The sequence below is a fragment of the Pseudonaja textilis genome, chromosome 7, assembly GCF_049901715.1.
Source record: "Pseudonaja textilis isolate UNSWEBS1 chromosome 7, rPseTex1.2, whole genome shotgun sequence".
NCBI lineage: Eukaryota > Metazoa > Chordata > Lepidosauria > Squamata > Elapidae > Pseudonaja > Pseudonaja textilis.
The window spans coordinates 29,853,495-29,866,611 of NC_141996.1; positions in this window are offsets into that span (position 1 = coordinate 29,853,495).

Genomic DNA, 13,117 nt, shown 5'->3' on the forward strand with positions numbered 1-13,117 from the left:
GACACAGGTTGAACTAGCATAGTAGTATGTTATCTAAAATCCATCTGATGAGTCTCAGTTAAAAGCGTTGATGGACTGCAGCAAGAATTTCAGAAGTCATTTATTAGTCTTGTATGCTGAGGTGGTATTCAGCAGATTCTGACCAGTTTTGGAGAACCTGTAGCAGAAATTTTGAATAGTTTGGAGAACTTGCAAATACTGACTGGCCCCACCCTCATCTATTCTCTGCATCCTGTCCCAGCTGATCGGCTGGGTCTTCTTTTGTTGTCCTGCACAGGAGAACGGTGCTGGCAAGCAGGTTTGTGGGTTGGGGAGGGAATGGGATTTTGCAGTATCCTTTCCCTGCCATGCCCACCAAGCCATGCCCACCAAGCCACACCACGCCCACCAAGCCACGCCCACAGAACCGGTAGTAAAATGTTTTGAATCCCACACCGCTTGTATGTAATAATGGTTATCAAAAATCTAGCTTTAGATGGCAAGGTGCTTTTGAATGCAACAGTTTGGAAATCTCATTGAACCATTTCCTATGGCTATGTGTCTTTAATATCATTTTTATATCATTCATTTATTAGCAATAAATCCATAAACAAGACATATTATTGTCAGCAATGGTAATTTTTCTACTTGGTTAATATTTGTGTGTTTGTGTATGTACACACCAGAGTCTTTCCCAGTTTTAATTTAATAGAGAATTTTCTCCGTGCCAATATTTCTAACATTTTTTTGAATATATTTTGTTATAAAGTATTTTAAAAAGGATGTTTCATAATCAGTTTAACCCAAAAAACAGGTTTGACAGCAGCTACATGTGTTCCATTATGGCAAATTCTCCAGAAGAGAATTACACATACAGTACATTGGGAAAGTGTTGTACCAAATAGGATATTTCATTGTATACTTTATTGTCAAATGTGACAATCTGGTTTCAGGAATATGTTCTCCTACTCTGTCTCTGAATACAGTATGTTAGTATGGGAACTGGGTATTTTTACAAAAGTACTGTAAACATTCTAAATTTTATTTTATTTTATTTATTTATTTATTTGATTTGTCAATTGCTTAAAAGATACAGGTATGAGAATAAACATAGTTTTGAATACATGAGATAGATACTTATAAGAAAATAAAAAGAAACAATAGGACAGGGATGTTAGGCACGATTGGTGCGCTTATGCATGCCCCCTACAGGCCTCTTAGGAAGGGGGTGAGGTCAATAATAGACAGTCTAAAGTTAAAGTTTTTGGGGTTTGGGGAAGAAACCACAGAGTCAGGTAGAGCATTCCAAACATTGACCACTCTGTTGCTGAAGTTGTATTTCCTGCAATCAAGTTTGATGTGGTTAAGCCTGAGTTTGTATCTATTGTGTGCTCTTGAATTGTTATGATTGAAGCTGAAGTATTCATTTGCAGGTAAGACAATGCAATGTATGATTTTACTATATTTTTTTTTACTATATTTACTATGATTTTACTATATTTAGATCGGACTGAAGGCAGCGTAGTTCTAGGTTTTCTAGGTCTAGAGTTTCAAGTCTGGTGGCATAAGGTATTCTGCAATGAGTAGAAGAGTGGAGAACTCTTCTTGTGAAATATTTCTGGACATTCTCAATTGTGTTGATATCAGATACATGATATGGGTTCCAGACTGATGAGCTGTATTCAAGTATAGGTCTAGCAAATGTTTTGTATGCTCTGGTTAGTAGTGTGATATTACCAGAGAAGAAGCTATGTAGGATTAGATTAACAACTCTTAACACCTTTTTGGCTATGTAGTTACAGTGGGCTCTAGCACTTAGATCATTAGAGATGAATATTCCAAGGTCCTTGACAGAGTTTGGATCCTCCACAAGGTCTTGACTATTTAGCTTGTATTTTATTTTCTCGGGTTTTTTTGCCAATATGTAAGACAGAGCATTTATTTGTTGAGATTTGAAATTGCCATTTGATTGACCATTCTGATACATAGTCAAGGTCTTTTTGGAGGGTAGTAGTATTGTCTGTGGTGTTGAATAGGTTTACATCATCAGTGAAGAGAATGCAGTTGTCTTAATATGATCACAGAGGTCATTTATGTAGAGTATGAAGAGAGTTGGTCCTAAAACACTGCCTTGGAGGACACCACTGTTGACAGGTACAGAATTTGATAGGACGTTCCCAATTTTGATCATTTGTTGTCTGTTTGACAGGAATGCTTCTATCCAATTCTATCCAGTCCAGAGATACCATAAGATAAGATAAGATAAAATAAGATAAGTTCCAGTAGTTGTTGATGCAATATTAAAAGTAGTCAAAGATTTTACATTCATTAGAACGAAACCTATTCCTTGTGGAGCAACAAAAGAATATAAATATATAAAGCATCTGTTTAAATGCTTTATCATGCATAACATAGGCTATTTTGTCTAAAAAGCTACAATTTCCAAAATGTATCTCAAAGCATATTCTGTCCTCTCTCTTCAGTTACCTATAGACACAGGGAAAAGTTTAAGTGCAAATGAAATAAGTGTTTTTAAACTGTCTTTGAAACAAGAAGAAACCAGATCTTTCTTCACAATGTCTGGCACTATTTGTACTTGTTTGTAACTCTAACTTTGATAGAGTTGGGAACAAACTGATCTATTCTAAACCAAATTCTTAAGGAAACTGACCTTTTCTAAAGTTGTTTATGATCAAATACATATGAAACCCCAAATTCTTTAAAAAATATATTCTAACTGGCTGTTAAATGCTCCCATTCTTTGGTACCAAATTCACTTATCAATGATAAACTTTTCATGTTTCCTGGCATTAGAAGAAAAATCTGTCAGAGCCCAGATATTGTTATCAGAATATTGCACTAGAACGGTCCCAATGGCATACTTGTACTTCCCATGGCAAAGTCAGAAGTGAAAGTCAATATTCTAAGGAAAAATGTATCCAGCTGTGAAAAATTCAAGACTGTAAAAACAAAGAAAAAAGATAATACATTCAAGCTCTGTACTTTGTAATAATAAGTCTCTAATCTGTTAAGGTATACTTTATATTAACAATACTTTATTAAACACATGTTGGCAACTGTTTGTATATTCATATGTTTTATTTCCAGCTTTTAGATCTTGATGAAGTGGAAAAGGTCTGTGGAAAAATAAGCACCACCATCTGCTTGCTTAACTCTTGCTGATTAATAAAGCTAGATTTGGTCTAGTACTAAGGTTAAGGAAGTAATTAATGTCTCCTTTAGTGAAAAAGGTTTTTAATGCATGCTTTAAAAGAAGCAGAAATGACAGATGTATTTAAAAAGTTCTTCCAGTAAGGCCTCTGTGCCAGATCCAACTCTTTCATTATATGGAATTGTGATTATGAAAATAATGACCTCATAGTCTCTCTTATCTAAAAACAAATACAAAAAACAACATTACTTCAGTTCTGGTTCAGCAAAAATCCAGTAAGATTTATCAGAAATAACAACATATCTATTTTAACATTGATGAAATGAGCTAACTTTTTATCCCTTCCTTTATTTATAATTTTAATCTATAATCCATTCAAATAAAACCTTAGAACTTAATTGTCCCTTTTAATGAGATTCTTCAACATTTTAACAAGCCTCTTTTGTAAATCCAATATAAGAAAATTATCCAAGTCTCTTGGCTTATTGTTTATATGTATCTCTTTCTATTGTTAAAACATCAGCCAGTTATTTTCTGAATATCATCCAGTAACTTTTTCCATGTCATTCTTATAGACTATAATTTGTAAATTCACTTTCAACTCAGTCTTGATCTTGTCATGTAAAATCTGTTTCTTTTCTCTTCAACAGCAGAATATTGTTCTCCGGTTTGGATAAATAGTAGCCATACCAGAATGCTCGCACACAACTGAATCACACTATACACTTCATACCGGGCACAATAATAAGAGCATATCACTGATGCTATAAACAACAGCTTTGCTCCATGTTATGTCCCTGGACCTTGAAGAAGTTCCCACCCAGGTCCGTCCTCGCTGCAGGGGCGGCTGCCCCTTCTCATTGGCTGGGTTTCCCCAGCAGCCTGCTATAAAAGCAGGCTGCTGGGTCCAGCCCTTCGCTGTTCGCTGCGAGCCAGTTCCAGGCTGAGCAAGCACGTTCAGTCCTTGTAAATAAACCTTGTTGCACTAAGCCCTGGTTCAGCCTCTTATTTCCCATACTTAATACTGGCGACGAGGATGGGATCGGCTACCAGAGGCAAGCTGCAACGCTGAATCACTAAAGCGCTGATCCGCAGCCCAGAGAGAAGCGATCAGCCAAAATAAGGCAACGCTGACCGCACCCAGAGAGAGCGATCAGCCCGAAATGAGAACGACGCTGAATCACTAAAGCGCTGATCCGCAGCCCAGAGAGAGCGATCAGCCAAAATAAGACAAGCGCTGATCGCAACCCAGAGAGAAAGCGATCAGCAAACAAGCTAGTGAAAGTGAGAAGCGCCTGTAGCCGCTTGTTAGCATAAGCTACAGAGGAAGTGTGGCGCTGCGAGCCGCAGCCGCTCGTGCCGTTTTGGCGCGAAATTCAAACAGCTGTCAGCTGAAGCACATTCAAATGCAACACAGCGTTGTATTAGGAAATCGCTAACGCCCACACAGGCGCGAATTTCAAAAGACGCTGCCAATGACCGTTGCAGTCTAAACACCTTCTGATCCCCAGAGAGAGAGAAGGGTGCGAAACTTCCCCAGAGCTGAAGTCACTTGCCTAGCACAGGCACTAAACCTCTACTGCTACCCCAGAGAGAGAGAGAGCACTTGCCTAGCACAGGCACTAAACCTCTACTGCTACCCAGAGAGAAAGCATTTTATCCAACAGGTTAACCAGTAGACCCACAACATGAACTCCAATCCAGCCTTCCCAGCGTTCAAGCCAGATGAGGAGAAGTGGGAATCATACAAGAATCGATTTAATTATTACATCGACGCCATCGGATTGGCTGAGGCAGGGGAACACCGAAAGAAAGCACATTTCCTGACCTACTGTGGAGCCATCGTTTCGATACAGCCACAGCTCTTGTGGCTCCACGTGAGTTAAAGAATGTCCCCTGGACAGAACTGTTAGAAATCCTTACTAACCACTATTCTCCTAGACCTTCACAGATTGCCAGACGCTTCACCTTCAGAATGAGGAAGCAGGGGGACAAAGAGAGCATCAATCAGTACATGGCTGCTCTCAGGACTGCAGCACTCCATTGTGGGTTTGGCAGCTATCTTGATGACATGCTCCTAGACCAGCTGGTCTGCGGGGTCAAGGACCTGCACCTACAAAGACGGCTGCTCGCCAAAAAGACCTTAACCTCGCTCAAGCCATCGAGGTAGCCCTGGCAGAGGAGATGGCATCTCATTCAGCCACCGAGATCCAAGGTCCTGTCACCAAGCAAACAGCAGTTCCGTCCACTCAGAAGAGGTGGTCAACGAGGAAGACCCAAGTGACGAGGCCGACATTCACCGCCTCACAAACGCCAGGCGCCCGCAGGCAGGAACCAGACAAGATAACACCGGGCCATCCAAGCACATCACCCTGTGCCTTTCCTGTGGTGGACCTCACCTGAGGACCACATGCAAATTCAAAGGAGCCACTTGCAACAACTGCCATAAGAAGGGGCACATTGCAAGAGTATGCCAAGCCTCACACAACGTAGCACAAAGGGCATCTTCATTCGCACATGCCGGGCCCCAAAGGCAAGTATTAAACTGTCGCACACACCTCTGCGCTAATCACACTTGCTATTCTATTAGTAAAATCTCTCTTTCCGTCTTATTAGAAGGTAAACCTTGCAACATGGAGGTTGACACGGGGTCAGCGCTCTCCATTATTTCCTGGAACACCCTCAAGGAGCTTCAACCCAGCCTATCAAGAAACCGACTCCAGAAGTGCCAGCTTAGCCTAAAGGACTACCAGGGAAGACCATTCCTGTAATCGGCAGAGGCAAGTTTTTGTTAATTTTAAAACCTTTAAGGGCCACCTACCTCTAGTGGTAGTGAGCGGCAACCTCCCTACACTTTTGGGACTTGATTGGTTTCCCCACCTCGGTTTAGGGCTAACAGGAGTCCATGCTACCTCAACCTCTGACACGGACTCCCTGTTTGCTGATTACTCAGGCGTATTCAGTGATGAGTTAGGGTGTTATAACGGCACCCCTATCTCATTTTCAGTCGATCCCCAGGCAGTCCCAATTCGGTTAAAACCTCGCAGAGTTCCATTCGCCATTCGGCCTAAATTAGACCTTGAATTAGATAAATTACTAAAACAAGGGATCCTGGAGCCTACAGACTTCGCCAAATGGGAGGCGCCCATCGTCACACCCCTCAAAAAGATGGTAGCCTGAGAATTTGCTCAGACTACAAGACCACAATCAATAAATTCTTGCAAGTTAGCGCTTATCCAGTACCTGTCATTCAGCATTTATTACATACTTTTGAACCTGGCACCATCTTTGCCAAATTGGACATGTCTCAAGCATATCAACAGTTCCCTGTTGATGACCAAGCAACAGAACTTCAGACCATTGTCACCCACAGGGGTGCCTTCAGGTGCAAGCGTCTCCAGTTTGGCGTAAGTGTTGCCCCAGGCATTTTCAATCCCTCATGGAGCCGGATTTTACAGGGCCTTCCTGGAGTAGTACCCTACTTCGATGACATCTTAGTCTCGGCCAGGAACAGACCCCAACTCTTCCAGAGAGTTCGAGCAGTCCTAGAGAGGTTCAGGCAGCATGGCCTCAAGTTAAAAAAAGAAAAATGTGCCATTGCCACTAGACAGGTGGACTTTCTGGGTTATAAAATTGACGCCTCAGGCATTCACCCCCTGGAGTCAAGGTTAAGGCAATACACGAGGCACCCACTCCAACCTCCAAAGCGGAACTGCAGGCCTTTTTGGGGCTCTTGAACTTTTACGCGTCGTTCCTGCCCACATAAAGCCTCTGTGGCAGAACCCCTCCACAGACTTCTGGATAAAAAACGGTTTGGCATTGGGGACACAAAGAAGACTCCGCTTTCCGCGCAGTCAAGTCGCTACTCACATCAGAGGCAGTGCTTATCCAGTTTGACCCCAACCTTCCATTAGTACTGGCAGCAGACGCATCTCCCTTCGGAATTGGGGCAGTCTTAAGCCACAGGCTCCCCAACGGCTCCGAGGCCCCTATCGCTTTTTTTCCAGGACGCTCTCTGCAACAGAGCGCAATTACAGTCAGATCGATAAAGAAGCCTTGGCAGCTGTTGCAGCGGTGAAGAAATTTCACGAATTTCTCTTTGGCCACTTTTCGAGCTAGTCACGGACCACAAACCGCTCTTAGGGTTACTAGCAGGTGACAAGCAGACCCCTCAAATTCTGTCCCCAGAATGACCAGATGGACCCTTTTCCTAGCAGCATACTCGTATAGACTCGTGCACCGCCCAGGTAAAACATTGTCCCACGCAGACGCCCTCAGCCGCTGCCCCCTGCCTGCCCCAGCTGAAGACCCTGCCCGGTCAACGCCATTTTTGAAGTCACCCAACTGGACCTCCCAATCACTGCCCTTGATATTGCCAATAAATCCAAAGCGGACAAAGCGATCGCCCAGGTACTGGACTGGGTGAGGAGGGGGTGGCCGGGCAGTGACATTGAAGCTAAATTCACTCCATTTAAGACCCGCTTACAGGAACTATCGAGCTTACAGGGCTGCCTGCTGTGGGGCACTCGAGTGGTCATCCCGACATCTCTGCGTACCCGAGTGCTGGAGGCGTTGCACGAGGCCACCCGGGCATCGTCAGAATGAAGGCGTTGGCGCGAAGCTACATTTGGTGGCCCGGCCTCGGCGAGGACATCAACAAATGGGTAAGCTCCTGCCATCCCTGCCAGGTTTCCCGTCCATCCCCCAATTGCCACCCCCACCAAGTGGGAAAGTGCCAACGCACCCTGGTCCAGGATTCACATCGATCTCGCAGGCCCATTGCATGGCAAAATGTTCCTCGTGGTCGTAGACTCTTACTCAAAGTGGATTGATGTGGCACAACTATCACGACCACTTCACAAGCAGTCATCAAGGCATTGACTCGCCTGTTAGTTACGCACGGTCTACCAGACTCCATTGTTTCCGACAATGGTCCCCAGTCGCGTCAACCGAATTCAGTCGTTTACGGCCAACCTGGGCATTCGTCACATCTTCACGGCCCCCTTTCATCCTGCCAGTAACGGGCTGGCAGAGAGAGCCGTTAGGACCACTAAAGAAGCCCTGGCCAGGTTCAACAAGGATGACTGGCACCACAGACTATCCTGTTTCCTGTTAAGCCAGCATTCAACCCCTTGCACGGTAACCAACAAGTCCCGGCCGAGCTTCTGATGGGCAGACGCCTGCGAACTGTATTGGACAGGCTTCACCCACATTACTGCCCTGACTCTCCTCTCGCTTCCACATCGGGAGTAGGCATTTTGTCTTGCAGGAACCCGTGTTCGCGAGAAACTTCGCTGGCGACCCATTGTGGATCCCGGGAGAAATCGTAGCCATCACAGGACCCAGATCATACCGGGTTAAGCTGGAAGATGGCCGGGTCTGGAGGCGACATCTGGACCAGCCGGAGGCGCCAGGGCACCCTCGTCAGCGCGACTCGTGGGCACAGACTGGTGAGAGTCCGCTGCAACTACCACACAGCAACATCTACCCCGATGACCTGCTAACACCTTCAGCCGGACCAGAGAATCCAAATGCTGACTGCGGCGACCTAGCGTCCAACCCATCCGAGCCAGGCGGCGTGAGGACACTCCCAGCGTCCAGCCCTTCTAGCCCGGACCTGCTCCGACCGAGGTGGTACTCAGGACTCATCATCGAGCCAACAGTCACCGACGGACTCTGATCCACCAAACAGCACACCAGAGTTGCGCCGCTCTGGACGTCAGCACAAACCTCCCGTATACCTCAAGGACTATGCGTGTTCGCATCTGGGGGAAGGGTGTTATGTCCCTGGACCTTGAAGAAGTTCCCACCCAGGTCCGTCCTCGCTGCAGGGGCGGCTGCCCCTTCTCATTGGCTGGGTTTCCCCAGCAGCCTGCTATAAAAGCAGGCTGCTGGGTCCAGCCCTTTCGCTGTTCGCTGCGAGCCAGTTCCAGGCTGAGCAAGCACGTTCAGTCCTTGTAAATAAACCTTGTTGCACTAAGCCCTGGTTCAGCCTCTTATTTCCCATACTTAATACTCCAGACATCCACCTCTTAGAGCAGCTGAAAACTTCCTGGATAAAAAATTCAATTTGCTTCAGGCCTGGGCGTGAGAATGGTTCTCAATTGCTCCTCCAAGTGTCATAACATTCCCTGCTTTACAGCTGAATCAAATGGATTCAATCACCCCGTAAAACCTGGTCAATCCTCAATAGAATTAGGACTCAACATGGCAAGTGTGCTAGTTTCCTTCATAAATGGGGAAAGTTCTCTGTTCAGAATGTGGCTATGGTGCTCCAAAGCAGAGAGTATGACATATTGTGAAACAGTGCCCTTTGAGTGCATGCAGTATAGGGAAATCCAAGAGATTTTCTGTATGCAACTCCATAATATATTGACTATATAAATAGCCTTCCTTTGAATTTGTAATTAGAGTGAATAGTTTCATATTTGCTTGAGAATGTAATTGTGATATGTTTTTTGATATTTTTGCCTGACACTAAATAGATACCATCTTTAGATACAGTCTCTCTGTACAGGCAGAATCTATATAGAATAGAATAGAATTCTTTATTGACCAAGTGTGATTGGACACACAAGGAATTTGTTTCCAGTGCATAAACTCGCATTATAAAACAGCAAGTAATAGGTCATAATCCTAGTTGCAATCAAGGATTATAAATTACAAACAACAATTGATAAATCATAAGAAAGCAATAGGAGAAGATAGTGGGAAAGATGAGGAGAAAAGATGAGAAATGAGACAGTACTTTGGGAATTAAGTGTTCAGCAGATTGATGACATAGGGGAAAACTATCCTTATGTCTGGTTATTTTTGGCATGCAATGTTCTACAGTGGCGTCCAGAGGGGAGAAGTTGAAATAGATTATGTCTAGCATATGAAGGGTCTGTAGACATTTTCTCAGCCTTCTTTCTGGTTCATGAGGCAGTATACAGATCCTCAATGGAAGGCAGGCTGGTTGCTATTGTTTTTCTGCAGTCCTGACTATCTGTTGAAATCTGTACCTGTCCTGTTTGGTTGCTGTGCCAAACCAGAGAGTTATTGAGGTACAAATGACAGACTCAATAATTCATCTGTAGAACTGTACTAGGAGATCCTTGGGTAATCTGAGGTTTCTGAGTTGACTCTGGAAAAACAGTCTTTATTGTGCCTTTTTAATGATGGTTCTAGTGATAGGTATTTATTTCAAGGCCTTGGAGATAATAGAACCTAGAAATTTAAAGGTCTCTACTGTGTTGCCTAATATTTATTTTTATTTAGACATTTTATATTGTCACCTACTCACACATGACAATTCAAGATGGTGTACAATATAAAAACACCATATAAAAGAAATAAAAATAAATAAAAATAAAAATAAAATAATAACCCCTCCCCACAGCCCCACTCCGGTGACAACACACATTCATACGTCATATAATGGGCTCCATCCTGCTCTGAGTTCCCCAGGCCTGCTGGCAGAACATCTTCAGGACCTTCCGGAAAAGTGTTAAGAGTGGGGACCCAGAAGCAAATCAGCAACCAATGCATTCCCACAGGAGGTGATGCATGTGCACACTTGAGGTCTGCACAAAACCATGTGGACTGCTGTATTTTGCCCCAACACGGAGCTTCCAGATGCTTTTCAGGGGCAGCCCCATGTAGAATGCCATAGTCAAGATGGGAGGTGACTAGTCCATAAGTGACCGTGAGTAGGGATTGTTGGTCCATAAAAGGGGGTAACTGGTGCACTACCCACAGTTACGCAAAGGCCCTCTTGGCCACCACTGCCCTTTGCTTGAGCAGAAGTCACTCAGGAGTCATGAGTCCAGGAGAATTCCCAGATTACACACAAGCTGTTAGGTGCATGTGGGGGAGGGGCGCATGTGTGGGGGATGGGACATGTGTGGGAGGTGTGGCGTATGGGCAGGGGATGTGCATGCATGTGTGGGGATGGGCGCATGCATGTGGGATGCATGCAAATGTTCAGGGATGAGGCACATGTGCGGGGGACACATGCACGTTGCATTTTGGGGATGCGCAGGTGCATGCGCGCTTTGTGCATTTGGTGTCGAAAAGGTTAGCCATCACTGGTATTAGGTGTTTTACATTATTATATTAATAATTGTGCTTTAAAATAATTTCTTAATTTTAAACTAAATTAACTGCTACTTTAAATTGGCTCTGTCAGTATATATTGTATTCTGGAACAACTTATACAGCAGGGGTGTCAAACTCGTGGCCCGTGGGCTGGATGCATCATATGCTGGCCATGCCCACCCCCATTTTAGCGAAGGGTAAAAATCTGTGGTATGTCATGTGATGTGTCGTCACGGGTTTGACACCTTTTATAGATCATGAAAGCCCATTTGCAATAGTGAATTATTTATTTATTTATTGAATTTATATTGCCGCCTATTCGCCCATGGAGACTCAAGGCAGCTTACAGAATATAAAACCAGGTTTAAAACAATAAAAACTAACAAAAAGAATCAAATAAATTAATATAGTACAATATAACAAAATCAATCCCCACCTCCCACCCCTGCCCTGACCCAGTGATGTCAGATCACACGAGCAGAAATAATATGAAAGTGCTATTACATCTCCTTGCTTGCAAGTAAAAGGATCCTTTATTGTTAAATTATGTTAAAATAACATTTTTCCTTCTAAATACCTGGAGCAACAGGCAGCAATGGTTTTAGAAAGTTTTGAATGAGGAAGATGGGAAACAGTAAATTTTAGACTGAACAGGAATGCATCTTAAATAAAATAAATATTTTTTTCTGATTGAGATAGTTTAGTTGTTTGTTCTTTATTCTGCCAAAAAAACCACACAGGTTACCAGACTTGCAAGCACTCCTTAATTTGTTCTTCCAACAAATGCTTGTTTCATCAGATCTTTCTGAGGAAACTATCAGGACTTCTGTGAATTTGATTTGAGGGTTGTTTGTTGGTTTTTGCTGCATTTATAAAATACTAATCTGAAGACTACATACATCATCCTGAAAATGGGTACATTTGTTTAGAGGGCAAATTCAGTTGACCTTCCTACTTTGTTTAGGATTGAGGGATCCTTGGTACTCTCTGAGCATGTTTTCTTGCACACATTTCATTACCCAAACTAGGTGACATCATAGATGCTAGCAAGAAATATTGTTTGTTGTCACTTTATATACTAGGGGCTTGCCTGTTACGACTTTTCTTGCCACATTTGTTAAGTGAATCACTGCAGTTGTTAAAATTAGTAACATGGTTGTTAACTGAACCTGGTTTCTCCATTGACTTTGCTTGTCAGAAGGTCGCAAAATGACTCCCCAGCACTGCAGCTGTCGTAAATGAGTCGGTTGTCAAGCATCTGAATGTAAATCACATGACCACTGGAATGCTGCAATGGTCAGTAGTGTGAAAAATGGTCATAAGTCACTGAGGGTCCAGATTGTTGGTGCCAATATGCTAAGTCTGTAAACTGCTTAGAGAGGGACTGTAAGACACTGTGAAGCGGTATGTAAGTCTAAGTGCTATTGCTATTTCCTGTGCTGTTGTAACATTGAATGGTCACTAAATGAGCTGTTGTAAGTCGAGGACTACTTGTACTAGACGTTTATTTATTTATTTTTATTTATTTTATTTTGTCAAGCGATCATAAGATAACAGGTGTAAGTATAAACATAGTTATGAATACAGTTCGATTCGCCAATTTGAGCCGTTTAGAAAGGCCCGAGTCCGTCCCCACGACAACATCTGGCTGTTAAAATGACTGACAAACACACACACACCCCACCACCACCAAAAGCGCGTGGTTGCGAGGTTGTCGTCTTCTCCGCCCGGAGCTGCCTTTGCCCTGCATTCAAACCCCCCCCCCACCTTGCCTACAGCGGCAGCCGCGACTCAGCCAGGCCGGCGGGAAGGCCAGCCCCGGAGAGACCCTCTTACGCAGGGGGCGCGGAAGGGGTGGCCGCCGCTGGCAGCGGACAGCCCGACAGA